Below are 15,230 nucleotides of genomic sequence, written 5' to 3'. Positions count from 1 at the left end.
AGACCTTCTAAAAACGTTAAAATGTATTACTGGCACGTGAAACCTTAAATTAGAGTGAATAAATGAAGACTCGGCACATCACTTCTGAAAGTTTGCCGACCCCTGAGCTAGCCCCTCCTGCCTAGTAAAGCTTACCAAAGGGCAACAATCAGCAGCAAAGTAACTTATAACAAGATTAGGCCGTACTGTGTAGAAACATTATATGGAAGCCTCACTTGTAATGCCATTACTCCAAATTTCTGTTTTACTCCCCATTTATGTAGCACTGTGGGACACACTATAATAATGCCTACCCCAGTTTTTCAAACCGACTCTAATACCCACAGAGCTCCAATACCAGAATGAAATTGAAACTTATCTCCAAGTTTTTAATGTACATATTAACCCACTTACTTTAAATTTAAAAACACTACTAAACAGAAAAAAGACACACATGCTTCAAATTAGCAATAGCATGCACAAAGCAGAACAAGCCTGGAATAACCTTATTCATGAGGGGATCTTGAAATACTGATTTCCCACACCTGGATAGAGGTGACATTGAAAGTGTTGCTTGTGTTACAAGGGGTATTAGTTTTACCTGTATTGATTATGCTTTGTTGCTTACGCAGTTTGTTAAAATGCTTTAAATCACATATAAAGGCCCTCACCACTGCTTCATATATCAATCTGGCAAAGGTGTCACCTTGAATGATCACCAAGGCGACAAGTGGGCGCCTGTTGACTAACATACAAATATATCATGCTGAGAATACTACTCACAATTTATATTCCAAGCCTTTAAGTATGCATATTATCAAGTATTAATATGGCATTTATATAGCTCAGATTGGCTTGTACCTTTATTATAATCCTGTTCACTTATGCTAAGTATCCCATAATGCCTTGCATTAGCTGAAGTAAGCTTTGATTTAAGTAAACAGGAAAACTGTTAATATCAAGGCATATAACTGTTTCCTCAAAGCAACAGAAACAGAGTTACCCTCAAAAATCTGTTTAACCTGATATATGCATAAAAGGTGTCTTCATGCCCCATAATACCTGGAATGCATGTGCTCAGAACAAAGTTAAGGGTGCTTCATGACCTAGAATGGATGGGTTCAAAACAAACAAAAACAAAGGGGGGGGGGGCACACCAGGGTACCAGAAACCAAGTCAAAAGCAAATTAATTAAATCCAGTTTTAGGTGACATATATAATACCTTTTACTGGTAAACATGTTGAATATAAAAAGATGGCTTAAAAGATGTAATTATGGAAAGCACACACCTGTATAAGGTGAACGTTATATTGCTGCATGGAACTGATCTTCGGAAACTGGGGTATCATATAGAACTTTTTCCTGTACCATATTACTAAAACTGACTGATGTTATTTATTTGGTATTTAACAAACCGAAGTGTGGTCAAGCAATTGACTATACAAGCAATTGACTATACAATTTATCAACAATATAAAATGTATTTTTTTTTAAAGAAAAACAACCTTAAATGTTTTGATAAAAGAAGTTTATGTATCCAAAACATATTCACAACTAAATTATTTATTAAACAGAGAAATTAACTGTAGTCAGTGAATTGAACTAATTATTCAGGGCAGCTTGGGAAAATTTTCAAATATGCCTCAGTGAAAGTGACTGGAGCTTAAATTCCTAGTCTGACCTAAATCTCTTGAAAATGAGACAGTCTCCTAAATTACTTAGGCTGACCTATTGTGCCACATTTACAAAGCTTGACCTCAAAAGTTAGATGTCTTTCCTGGTCCTTTCTGTATATGGAAAAGCAGCCTTTAACTCAACTTCTTTGATAAATCCTCATGGACTCAGTGTATTTTTTTATTTAAATATTTTAAGAGATTACAATAAATTTAGACATTACCATGTTTTGTATAAAATTCAGATTTCATTTTAAACAGATTTTTTAAAAAAATTAAATAAAATCTAATTTAAAAAAATTGAATCCATCTTGTTTTTGAAGCACTTTCTTTATACAATCCTGTAAGCTTCGTATGCCATTAAACACAAGTCACTATACTCAAGACAGTTGGACCATTTTCAAGTGTGTACAGATGGAAAATGCAAGACCCTCTGTGTTACATATAATCGGATGACAAATGCACCAAACGGTTTCAGTTGAACGCAGATGCCAAAAAAACCTAAGCCTTCATTTCAGCATACTGTACACTATTTTGAAGTGAACCAGACTGAGGTAGTTTCTATACTTTCATTTGTGCTTTAGGTTATTTAGGTAGAAAACTGAAACTCAGCTGCTATCTTTTATGCTATACCCTCAGCAAACCCAAGCTATTGAATTAATTTATCATGATGTTAGTAAAAACACCTGTAAGTACTAGTTGTAATCTATATGAATTACATTATAACTAAATTGTGTTTTTAATTTGTGATACCATCATGTCTGATAGATCCAAAAATATCACCTACTTCTATAGCTGCTGGAACTAGGGGTGCTGCCACACCCCCTGGCTTCAAGTGGTTTCCATTATATATGAGGTTTACAGTTTGGTTCAATGGCTCTCAGCACCCCCACTATACAAATTGTTCCAGCACCCGGCCTACTTGTGTGTTAAAAGTTGTTGTTGTTTTTTCTTATTTTTAAAGTCCCTGTAATTCTCCCCCCGCCCCCCAACGCTGATTCTTTCCACTATTTTTTCAATACACTCTTATTTTCTTAAAAAGGCATGAAAGTCCAAGTACATATAAGCAACCCTATGACAAACTAGTGCGTTTTTGTGATGGGGAGAACAAAACATATGGATGATGTAGCTGGATGGTACCTCTCATTCAGAATGTTCCTGAAGTACTTTATAAAACAGAACTACAGTTCACAGCCATGCTGTACAACAATTTAGGAGAGAAAGCAAATAAGCTATGAAGAGAATCTTTAGGCAGGCAAACTTAATTACTCAAATTAGACTTTTTGCAGAAGTTAGTTTAGAAACCCCAGTTACCTGGCCACTGATCACCAGGTCCTAGGTTTTGAATACTGTCTAATCTGAAAACATCCAGCAGTATGGTGTCCTTGTTGTAGTGCAGCTAGTGTGACCAGATAGCAAGGGTGAAAAATCGGGACAAGGGGTGGGAGGTAATAGGAACCTATATAAAAAAAACCCCTAAATATCGGGACTGTCCCTATAAAATCGGGACATCTGGTCACCCTAAGTGCAGCAGCTCGTTAAATCAGGGTTAACCTTTCCATTATTTTCTGACCCCAGAGCTACAAACACACCTTCAGAGAATCTTCTGCATTTGTAACAGAAACCAAGCAGAAGAAGTCCTTTGTAAAGCATGCCGCTTCATGGTCACAGGAGCACCCCCAGATTTTGATTAATCTCTGGTGCAAGATCAGTACAACAGTGGATTTTAGTAAGAGTACCAGGAATGACCATGCATACCAGCAAAGAATGAAGAAGCTGGTAACTTTTTACCAGACCAGTGACCAGTATAGGGAACAAATTAAGCTGCTCAAGACCAAGTACTGGAAAACAAGGGACCACAACCACACTTTGGTCAACTCAACGACATCATGCCCATTTAATAAGGAGTTTGACTAGGTGCTGGGTACTGCGCTGAGCGCAGAGCCAATAGTGGTCCATGATGTCTTGGTCAGCCTGAATGAGGACCTGCTGACCCCAGAATCCAGCATGGGAACAGATGGGAGCCAGCACCTAATGAGGCCAGTGAAGGGACTCTGCTGCTGACACTGGTCCCAGAGCAGGCTTTGCCACAGGAGCAGCTGAAACATAACCCGGGGCCTTACTCAGAGTAGCTTTTCCATGCCCCTCTGAGGAACAGCCCATCACGTAACCAGAAATAGAAACAGAAGGGACAGAAGCTGTCTCAGAGCCTGGTAAGTTTCTGGCTCCATTTTCATGTTTATTAATATAGGAACATGTATCCACTAATGGCAGATTGGATGCCAGCACCTTGGCATCCCCCTGCCTCCTACAACTCTCCTCCACCCCACAGGTGGAGTTCAAAATGACAACCAGGAAATGCAAATAGTAAAAAACGCCTTGAAAGTGAATTTTTACTGAAAAAGCACAGATTTTTTGCTAGGGCATTCCTGTTTCTTAAAAATAATAACCTTACATTGCCTCAGTGATGTAATTAGCCACCTGGAAAGAGTGAACCATGGGGGAGGAAGGCAGAAATGTGTTTTATGTATAGATCTAGTCCATTTCAGTTAAACGTAGTCCATAGGGGACAAAATCATTTTTCCCAAATACGACTGGGGTTTGAAATTTTATCCAGAAATGCGCTTTGGGGCAAGGAGGATGACTGTGGAGTTCTGTATTTTTCAGGGCTTTGGAGCTGTGCTCCGGCTCCGCTCCAGCTCCAGGCAAAAACCTGCAGCTCCACTGCTCCGGAGCTGCTCCGCGCTCCAGCTCCGGGCTCCGCTCCAAAGCCCTGGTATTTTTGCATGCAGTCATAACAAGCTATGCCGCGTGGAAATTAACACAGTATCCCGTTGATTCCCGTTGATTCCCTCATGAATTCTGACCCAATGCTGAGTGCCGATTGGACTTCAAACTTTTCGTCTAGCAGGAACTCTGGATAGATAGTCATGTTTCAGGTAAGGCTGCATTTTCCAGGCTCACCTCAGAAGCTGCCCAGCCCACTCCACTTGTAAATGTACTGTTCAGTCACTAAACGTTTGACTACTTTCAGCTGCATACATTGCTGGTTTCCCAGCGGCAGCTTGGAATAACATCTCCCTTTGCCAGTCAGGCAGAATGTTACGTCCTCCAAAATGTGGAAATGAAACCTCATATGAAATGATGGAGAAACTTCTGTAGCACAGCCACCGACTGCCCCCAAGTTGTTCTGAAATTTTTAGGAAAAAAAAACAAAAAACAAAAAAAAGCAGCTAAGATTTTTAAACTTTAAACTTCTTTTGCAGCAATTAACCCGGCTGGGTCCATCTCGCAAAATACTGAAGTTCAGTCTGGAAAAGTAATATTTTATATCCTTCAAATTCCACAAGGATTTTTTCTGTGCTCCTGCACTGAGCTATGTGAGCTATATCTTGACCTATTGCAGGCCCCTCAACTCTACAGACTGCAGTACCTCTACAACTCACCCACACTGCAGCAGAAGCCTGGGCCAATGTACCTTCACAAACCATTCCACGAAAGAGGGTTTGTATGATGAAATGATGGCTAAAGTTCTGGACAGGGCCAAGAAGCAGGTCCAGTACCAAAGACCAGGGCCAGCTCCAGGGTTTTTGCCGCCCCAAGCAGCAAAAAGAAAAAGAAAAAAAAAAGCCCCGATCGCGATCTGTGGCACTTCGGCGCCGCTTCAGTCTTCAGCGGCAATTTGGCAGCTGGTCCTTCGCTCCAAGAGGGAGTGAGGGACCCGCTGCCGAATTGCCGCCGAAGAGCCAGACATGCCGCCCCTCTCCGTTGGCCGCCCCAAGCACCTGCTTGCTGGGCTGGTGCCTGGAGCCAGCCCTGCCAAAGACAGAGGGACTTCGGGCTAGTGGAAAGGCATGGCAAGAGGCAAGGCTCAGGCTAGCTGCACAGCTTGAGGACAAGGCTGCTGTGAGGGAGCAGGCATTTGCTTTGCAGTTCCTGGACCAGGAATGGAGGCTAAGGGAGGAGGACAGAGCTTAGCAGAAGGAACTGTCTGAGCCGCTGCTATCATTAATAGCCACAAGAGTACAGGCTCTGGCTGCACCTGTACCACGTCCCGTCCATAGTACCCTGTGCTGCAGTTCAGGAATAGTTTGGACAACTCCACAGCTGGGTGGCCCATGCAATCAGACCCTATGAGCAGCTGGGTAGGGAAACTGTGCCTCATGCAGTCCTCCATATTGATCCCCTCCCCTGGCGCCAAGTGCATGGCAAATGTGGAAGGAAAGAAAAGGAGGATGGGGGCCAGGGAGTAATTGAATCAGTTTAACATGTCCACACTATGCTCCTTGTGTTGGTGCCGTGCATCCAAACGAGGAGCGCTTGCACTGATTTAATCGCCAGTGTGAGGCATTGTGGGATGCTGAAAGGCAGCAACATTTGATGTAAGCAACGCAGAGTCTATACTGACACTGCATCGACCTAACTAAATCGACTTAAGCGCTACGTCTCTTGCAGAAGTGGAGTTATTAAATAGATGTAGTGGGCAAGTTACACTGATGGGAGCTACAGTTTAGTGTAGACACTTACAGAGTTAGATCGATGTAAGCTGCCTAACTCTGGAGTCTAGACCAGGCCTAACAGAGAAAGATATATCCAATGGCTAGAACCTGAAGCTAAACAAATTCAAACTAAAAGGCATACTTTTTAACAGTGTGAATAACTAACCAGTGAAACAATTTCCAAGGGTCATGGTGGATTCTCCATCACTGACTATTTTTAAATAAAGATTGGATGTTTTTCTAAAAGATCTGTCTAGGAATTATTTTGGGCAAGTTTTGTGGCCTGTGCTACACAAAAGAGGTCAGATTAGATTATCACAATGGTCCCTTCTGGCCTTGGAATCTATTAATATAGTTATTTAAAATGAGCTTGAAATATCTTGGTAGTATTATGGCAGCACCTAGAAATTCCAGTCAGGGCCCTGTTGTGCTACCACTATACAGATGGATAATAAAGAAGACAGTCCCTGCCCACAGCTTACAGTCTAGATGTCAGACAGGATGCAACACATGGTCAAAACAAATAGGTGAGGGAAAGAAGGGGGGAAATTAGGAAAACAAACAGAATTTTGCAGAAAGGAGAAAGGTGTCTATATAGGAATTTGCAGCACTTTGATTAACTCTATTTAAATACACTTTTAGTTAAATTGGATCAATATGTTGTGTAGGCCAGGGTGTAGGCCCCAATCCTGCAAAAACTCATTCAGGGCTTGTCTTCATTCCAAGTTAGTTTGAGTTAGAATGATCGATCACACTGGAGTTACACAAAGTGATTTGATTAGCAATACAGTGATTGGATTAACGGGTGATGAGTTGTTATAAATCAAACTGTTGCATCCCCACTGCATTACTTCAGCTTCAATCCACCCACTACACCCCCAGTGGGTAGGGTCCTACCAAAATTCAAGGCTGTGAAAAACACATCACGGACCGTTAAATCAGACCTCCCCCATGAAATCTAGCTATTGGAGGGGCGGGAAAGGGGCAGGGCTGGGGGCGCCTCTACCTGGAGAGGGACAGGACTATTTCTTTCCCTGCCCGGCCGCTGGGGTTACAACACTACGAAATTTCAGACACACATCTGAAAACGTGAAATTGACCCATTTAAAAACCTTCCGGCCGTGAAATTGATCAAAATGGACTGCAAATTTAGTAAGGCCCTACCAGTGGGCCAACTAGCTCAAGCTTAAAGCATCACTTAACTTGAGCTAGAGATTTGTGTGTATGGACAGAGTTATAACTAACAGTGCTGAGAAGGCACCTCCTGAGAAACGTCTACATGGGTTTGATTAGCAGCAGAGTGACAGGATTAGCAGTTATGACTTATACATTGAGTGGCTGCATCCTCACTGTATTACTAGCTCCAGGTCAGCAGCACTCAAGGTCCAACCCATCCCCACTGGCTAGCTAGCAAAAGCCTAAAGCACCACTCAACTCAAGCTAGATATTTCTGGGAGCAGAGAAGGGGCAAAACTCAAGTTATAACTTGAGCTAAAAGAGAAGCCCTAAGAAGCCTCAGGAACAGAAAGTTCTAGAAATGCTCCATCCAAAGAAGTACAGATATACATCAGCTTTTCTAGCTGCCACTGCTTCAAGTAATTCTCCCTCACCTACTTCCAACTCAGGTAAGCTAGGGATGAAACATTTATGATTCCCACCTTCTGTTAATAATGCCTCCTTAGTAGTAATAAAGGCCCAACGAGGTTGATGACTGCAACAAGAACAAGGTCTTGCCAGGATTTCCAGCTCTTGGTCTGATCTCACCAGAAACGGAATCACTGCAGTCATTACCTCTTTCTTTAAGTAGTGTAAAATCCCTCTAGCAATAGCTCTTGGTGTTTCAGGAGACAAATGAAAAGGAAAAGGCAGAGGACAGGAAGAAATAAACAGATTTAACCAAAATGGATAGTCTCATCTTAATGTGTAATGGTCTTTGCGCAAAGAGTTCTCTGACAAAGGATAATGCTTGTGTATGCTAATGTTTTGTATTCAGATGAGCATTAGTTGTGATAGCCACAAAGTTTAGGCCAACTCCATTGTGAGGCTTCAAAAACATGACTACATAATATGGCTCGTATGGAGCCAAACAATCCTTTTCAACCAAACAAGTATCATGCTAAGAGTTATTAGAAGAGAATCAATATTCACCATATCAAGCAACTAATCTAGCATTTTTTAAACGGGCTTATCAAGATTTTACAACCCAGACTGATTTACCCTAATAAGTATAATCGGAAGGGAAAAGTCCCCTGGATTGTTTTAATAGGTATTTTACAAGATATACAGTGATTCCCATAAAAAAAAAGTCTTTATTCACCAATTGCTACCACACAGATGTCTCCAAGATTCCTCAGGGCCAGACTCCATAGGCAGTCCCTGTTAAATCATATGGCCAGTTGCTTGACCACACATTGGTTCATTCTGAAATACATTTAAGAGACCAAATAACCAATAACAGTGAGGCTTATTGTTAAAATCAATAATAATATAGCACAGGGAAAAGGTTCAATATAATACCTTGTGTAGCATTTTCACCTTCACCTTACAGGAAAGGTGTGCTCCCAAAGTTACACTGCTAAAGCCATCTTTTTATATCCTACCTGTCTACAAGCAAAGAGGAACTGTGTACAACATCTGAAGCTACATTTAACCAATCAACTTTCTAACTTGTTATTTTGGTACCATGGTGCACCTTTAATCTCTTTGTTCTGAACACACACACATTCCAGGTACCAGGGAACATAAAGGCACCTTTTTGGTTTGTACCAGCATAGAACAGTCATATCTTGTCCTTTGGGACATACCAGTACACCTCTACCCAGATATAACGCTGTCCCCGGGAGCCAAAAACTCTTACCGCGTTATAGGTGAAACTGCGTTATATCGAACTTGCTTTGATCCGCCAGAGTGCGCAGCCCCGCCCCCCCAGAGCACTGCTTTACCGCGTTATATCCGAATTCGTGTTATATCGGGTTGCGTTATATCGGGGTAGAGGTGTAGTAGCTTGTGAGCATTTAACTCCCTACCAGTTGCTATAGTAAACACTTACACGTCGTGATCCTAACAGTTTTCCTATCTACCTAAGCCAAAACTTACTTCAGCTAAGGCAATGTGTTATGGCATACTTAGCAGAAGTGAACAAGATTAGAAAAAGTCGTAGGCCAATTTAGGCTATGTAACTTCTAATATTACATTAATACTGTTTTAGTCAATGCATATTAGTATATCTAGTAAAGATACCACATATTGATAATGTGATATATATGTTAGCCCAACATATGTTGGTCAAAAGTCCCAATTAAGTCATATTTAGAATGCAAAATAGTTGTCATACTTCATACCGGTAATAATTGTTAAGTGAAGGCTGATCACTAACAGTTGCATGTTTGTTTTCAACATATTCACAAAGAAAATCTCAGTGTACGTGTGTGTCTGTGTATGTGCAAATAATGAAGAGGGTAATTATAAAGTTTGAAAATAAAGTGTTAATCTCAGTCATGCTAAATTTTTAATTTAAAGTTAAACTTCTAAATTAAATATTTAACTTCTACAATACATTTTTTAATTTAATGTATATATACACCATTTCCTTATATGCAATAGGTATTGACTAAAAATAAAAACTAATGAAAACATATACAGTTCTACACTGCTTCTAGGGCACTAAGGGGAAAAACAACAAAGCACACGATACAAGCAGCTTGGAACCATAATTTGTTATATACATTATAAATCCAGTTTGAAAAAGTTCTGGGCCAAGTTTCATTCTGTTACACACACAAATCCGCAGTAAGCCCTTAGACCTCAATGGAGTCATTTCAGATTTAGTCCTTTGAATACAAAAATTAAGTCTTTATCTTCCACTTTCAACCAAATAAGATTTTTGTATGTTCTCTCCAATTTCCAATTACTAAATCCATAAAGGTATAATATTCATGAAAAGCATACATAATTTCAATCCAGAAGACAAAAATCGAAGTCAATCTAACACAGATAGGGCTGCCAGGTGTCCAGTTTTAAGGGGGCCTACGCAGTCTCCGGGCAGAACAAAAGTTCTGTTATCACAATTCCGTTGTTGCCTCAGCCCAAGGCCCCTTTAACCCAAGAGTACTGGGCCCAGAGCTGGGGAGGGGCAGAGCTGGAGGCGAACCGGGTGCTAGTCCCGGCTGGCCTGGGGAGGGACACCTCCTCTTCCCCTGCACAGGCTGCTCTCAGGGACAGGTCAGACCCACCTCTGGGAACCTCTCTGGCTGCAGGAAGCTCCTCTCCCTACCCCCACTTCCTGCCCCCATCACTCCCTTCAAACTCTTTGCCTCAGAGCCGCTGATGGACGGAGCAGGAGAGACACAGTCCCCTTCAACCTCCCTCTTCTCTTTATAGTGAGGTGAGCCTTTGATTGGGGGCAGGGGCAGTTTTGTAGGGTCCAGTTTTGAGAAACTGGAAAGTTGGCAGTCCTAAACACAGAGATCAATGGTAAAATTCTCACTGACTTGAATTGTGAAGGATCAGTTCCTTTTTTGTAATTTTCAAATTATTAAAAAGAAAACTAACAATCATCATTTTCACCTACTCAGGATTCAAAAGCCTCAACAGATTTGATACAACCTCTATGAACTCTGTTGATGCAGGCTGATATATTGATGCCAGTCAATCTGAGAGAAAGGATGGTCTTGAGGTTAAGGCAGTGCACTGGGACTCAGAATATGTAGGTCAAATTTCCAGATCTGGCAAGTGATTCCGTGCAAGTGACAATTCCTATGTAACTCATCAGCATGGCAGTTCTCCATCAAACAAAACAGTGACAGTACCACCTCTTTTCTCCCATTCTTTACTTGTCTTGTTCATTTAGATTGTAAACTCCTTGAGGCAGGGACTATTACAACACCTACATTCAGCCAGCAAATTGGACTGAAAATCAACCGCAATAAGACAGATATCATGACCTTTAATATTGCCTCACCATCATGGATAGAGGAATATATTCTCACCAATGTAGAAACATTCACATACTTGGGCAGGACAATGGAACGAGCCAGGACATCCGCAACAAAAATCAAAGCCAGGAACACCTTCAGGAGCTTACATACAATCTGGAAATCATCAAAATACAACACCAAAACCAAACTCAAGATCTATCAGAGCTGCAAACTTTCAACCAGGGTGGATAAAAATCAAAGATTTTTTTTTATTTAAATCGGATGTTTTTGATAAAATGCTTTTTGAGGAAAACACCTATCTATAGTTTTAATTAAGATACATTATAGCTCAAAGATATCTCATCATGGAATAGGGATTATAAATTCTAACTCTATGGTATAAAACAATATAGTCATGTAATGTTTAAGAACAATTTTGTAAATGAGTTCCAATAGTTCATGGATTGGGGACCCAATCTTATGGGGTTCCAGGGACTTCTGTATAGATTATTTAGGTTAATCTTTCTATCTACCCAATGGGACTCAGTGCTCAGTCTAGAAGATACCATCAGAGATGCTTAGTTTTGCAGTTCTTAAACTGTGGATTTGTCTCCAGAGATAACATTCTTGTTAACAGCAAAAATGTTTTAAATAAATAATATATAGAGGTGAGAAATAACAGACCTCAATCCTAATGTCCCTCTGCAAATTTGTGTACACAGAGTCAATTACCTCTCTCTAAAAGTGCAAAGTTTCAAAAAGTTCAATGAATAGAAGATTGTTGGGGACGGAATAGATCTGGACAAGGAGAAGAAGTCTGGAGATAAATGTGAGAAGGGAGGGGCAGCCAGTAGAAACAAAAGTGAAACTGAGCAACATATTCCAGAATTCTTGAGGTCTTTCTGAGTGTAACCTTCATTGATTTGAGATCTACCATACCATTCTCTCACTAGAAGGAAAAACCTATAATGGCAGCAGGCCGTAAAAGAAACCCAGTTTGGGAATATTTTAATGAAGTTCCTCTACCTGTGTGTAAGACAGGCATGCGTGCAAAATGCAAACAGTGCAACAAAGAAATGCAAGGCCTGGTTGCCTGAAAGTGTTCCTTCGCAGGAGGAAGATGGTTGAAGAGGATGAAAGGAACATGTCTGAACATGCAGGATCTTCAGGTTGGTGAACTTTTTTATTTCATACTTCTTTCTTAAGGACTGTCTGTCTTCCTTCTGGACTATTCTTGAATTCTCATGTTTGAGCAAAAAATATAGTTGTTACTCTATGGTAACATCATTTTAGATGCAGTTGTGATAAAAAATAAATAGCTGAAATAGGCAGATCTTTCTTTTACAATTTCACCTTTAAAGTAGTACTAAGTGTCAGTGAATGCAATGAGTAACACTAAATGAGGAGTTTGGTAATAATAATTAAATAACTGCATTGACTTATTTTGTTTAGGAAACTCCGTCCTCAACATACAGGATGCTGAAGACTAGCCACCTTCAAGATCACCATCATTTTCTATAGTTTCAGACTTAACTGCCAATGATAGTGTTTCAGTCACATTGTGTATGTAACATAGCCACAGTATCTGTGGCAAAAGGAAAAAAAAATCTCCATCATCCAGAAACAACCATAGATAAGTTTGTGATAAGAACCAGCAGATTACAAAAAGAGATAATTAATGAAAAAATTGCCTGGTTTGTTTATGCAAAGAACTCTCCGTATGATTGAGAACCCACACTTCATTAACATGGTTCAGTCATTAAGACCAGAATACAGTCCACACAACAGAGCAGATGTTGAAGGCAAATTGCTGGATAAAGTATATGAAAGAGAAATTGAATAGTGTTCAAAAGGTCTAGAGGGTGAAATTGTTAACCTGAGTCTTGATGGGTGGAGCAATGTCCACAATGATCCTGTTGTATGTGCTTATGTGACAACAGAAGAAGAGAAAGTCTTCCTTACAGAAACAATTGATACATCAGGAAATGCACACACAGCAGAATACTTACAAGAAGTAGCAGTAAAAGCTATAACTGTGAAAAAAAATTCAAATGTCTAGTACGCAGCTTGGTCACAAACAATGCTGCAAATGTACTCAAGATGAAAATAAATTATTTAGAAGCGAGTCCAAGCTAATAACATACGGTTGCGTGCTCATTTTATGCACCTCCTAGCCAAAGACTTCAGTGTTCCAGAAATAAAGGCTAATGTTGTTGAAATTACAAAATACTTCCATAACAACCACTTTGCAGCAGCTGCTCTGAAAAAAAAGGGAGGAACCAAGCTAACTCTCCCACAAGATGTGCGATCGAACTCAGTAGTGGACTGTTTTAAGCACTATATCAAGAACTGGTCTAATCTGATGATAGTTTGTGAACAAAATTGTGAAAAAATAGATGGCACTGTCACAGCCAAAGTTCTCAACATTGGGCTTAAGAGAAATGTTGAACACATGCCGAGTACCTTGAAGCCTATTTCTATAGCCTTGAACAAAATGCAGGGAAATAGCTGTTTTATTGCTGACGCTGTTGAAATTTGGAAGGAAACTAAGTGAGATCTTAAAAAGAGAAATATGCAATGACAGAGTTAAATTACAAGCATTAAAAAAACGAATGGGACAAGCACTATCTCCAGCTCATTTTCTTGCAAATATTCTCAATACTCGGTATCAGGGTCAAACTTTAACTGCTGAAGAAGAGGAGTTGGCTATGACATGGACATCCAGCAATCATCCCTCCATAATACCAACTATAATAAACTTCAGAGCTAAGGGTTAACCATTCAAGAAATATATGTTTGCTGATGATGTTTTAAAGAAAGACACACCAGTGAACTGGTGGAAATCACTTAAGCACTTGGATTCAGAGACTGCTGAAGAGATAATCTCACTTTTAGCAGCAGTACCTTCTTCTGCCGCTGTAGAAAGAATATTTTCTTCCTTTGGACTAATTCATTCCAAATTGAGAAATCGTTTGGAACCTGAAAAGGCAGGAAAGCTTGTTTTTCTTTTCCAGATTATGAACATACAGGAAAATGAAGGTGAAGACGACTAAGTTAACTGCAGAAGCCAATATTTTAAGTTTCTCATGTTGACCTGGCTGACAGTCGATTTAATTTTTGTTTCTTTAAAAAAAAAAAAAAATTTAATTTAACTTTTTTAGTTAAAAACAATTTTAAGAAAAACAAACCTGATTTTAAAAAACTTGAATGTTTAATTAAATTCAAAAATTCATATGCTTGTTTTGTTAAAATATAATATGTTTTGCTGTTGAAGAAAAAAATCCAGAATACACAACATTGTTATTTTAGTTAAATAAAACAATTTAAATGTCTGTCTGGTGATGTTCTCCTCCTAATACAGCATGGCAAGAAAATCCTCCAAATATTAATGATTAACCTGTTGAATTGGAGACAGTTCACCTCCCAATGACTTCATAAATATCTGCTTCAATTACCTTTGGTAAATGAATCATTCATTTTCTGATATAGTTATAAAACTAATCTGAAAAGTTTTCAAAATAAATCACTTTAAAAATGCATAGTGTGTATCTTCTAAAAATGAAACCTACATCTGTCTCTGAGTTGTGAAGAATATGTATGGAAGGTTATAACAACCAACATGAATGCACTTTTATGTAGAAATCCATATTAAATCGAGTCTTCCTGACAAGTGATTTAAATCAAATCCACCTTACTTTCAACACTACTTTATAGTGCAGAATGCTGGGGAATGAGAAAGTATGACATGTCCAAACTGTCTTCATTCCATACAACCTGCCTCAGAAAAATCCTCTGTATCTTTTGGCCCAGAACAATCTCAAACCAAGATCTATTGACACAGTGCAGCCAAGAGGATCTGAGCACCATCATTGCCAGGAGGCGTTGGAGATGGATCGGTCATGTGCTCCAGATGGAAACTGATTCTATCACCAGAGTTGCAATAAAATGGACACCTGAAGGCAAGCTAAAATGAGGCCACCTGAAAACAACATGGCGAAGAGCTGTGGAAGCCGAGCTAAAAACCTGGGGCACAGCTGGGGAACCATTGAAAGACTTGTCAGAAACAGACGAGTGAAGGAGCTTCATCACTGTCCTAATCGCCAGAGGTGTAATAGGAACATCATGATGATGACGACGACAACACCTAGCAAACTGTAGACTT

At 39.8% G+C, this 15,230-nt stretch overlaps 1 protein-coding gene across 1 annotated transcript in view; it reads right to left on the bottom strand.

The window, feature by feature from the left end:
• Nucleotides 1-15,230, bottom strand: part of SGMS1 (sphingomyelin synthase 1) — a 209,203-nt gene that overhangs the window by 190,818 nt on the left and 3,155 nt on the right. The gene's annotated exons all lie outside the window — the stretch shown is intronic.

The sequence above is a fragment of the Emys orbicularis genome, chromosome 7 (assembly GCF_028017835.1).
Source record: "Emys orbicularis isolate rEmyOrb1 chromosome 7, rEmyOrb1.hap1, whole genome shotgun sequence".
NCBI classification, from domain to species: Eukaryota; Metazoa; Chordata; order Testudines; family Emydidae; genus Emys; species Emys orbicularis.
The sequence above is the reverse complement of the archived record's forward strand: the minus strand, read 5'-3'. Positions and strand labels throughout refer to the sequence as shown.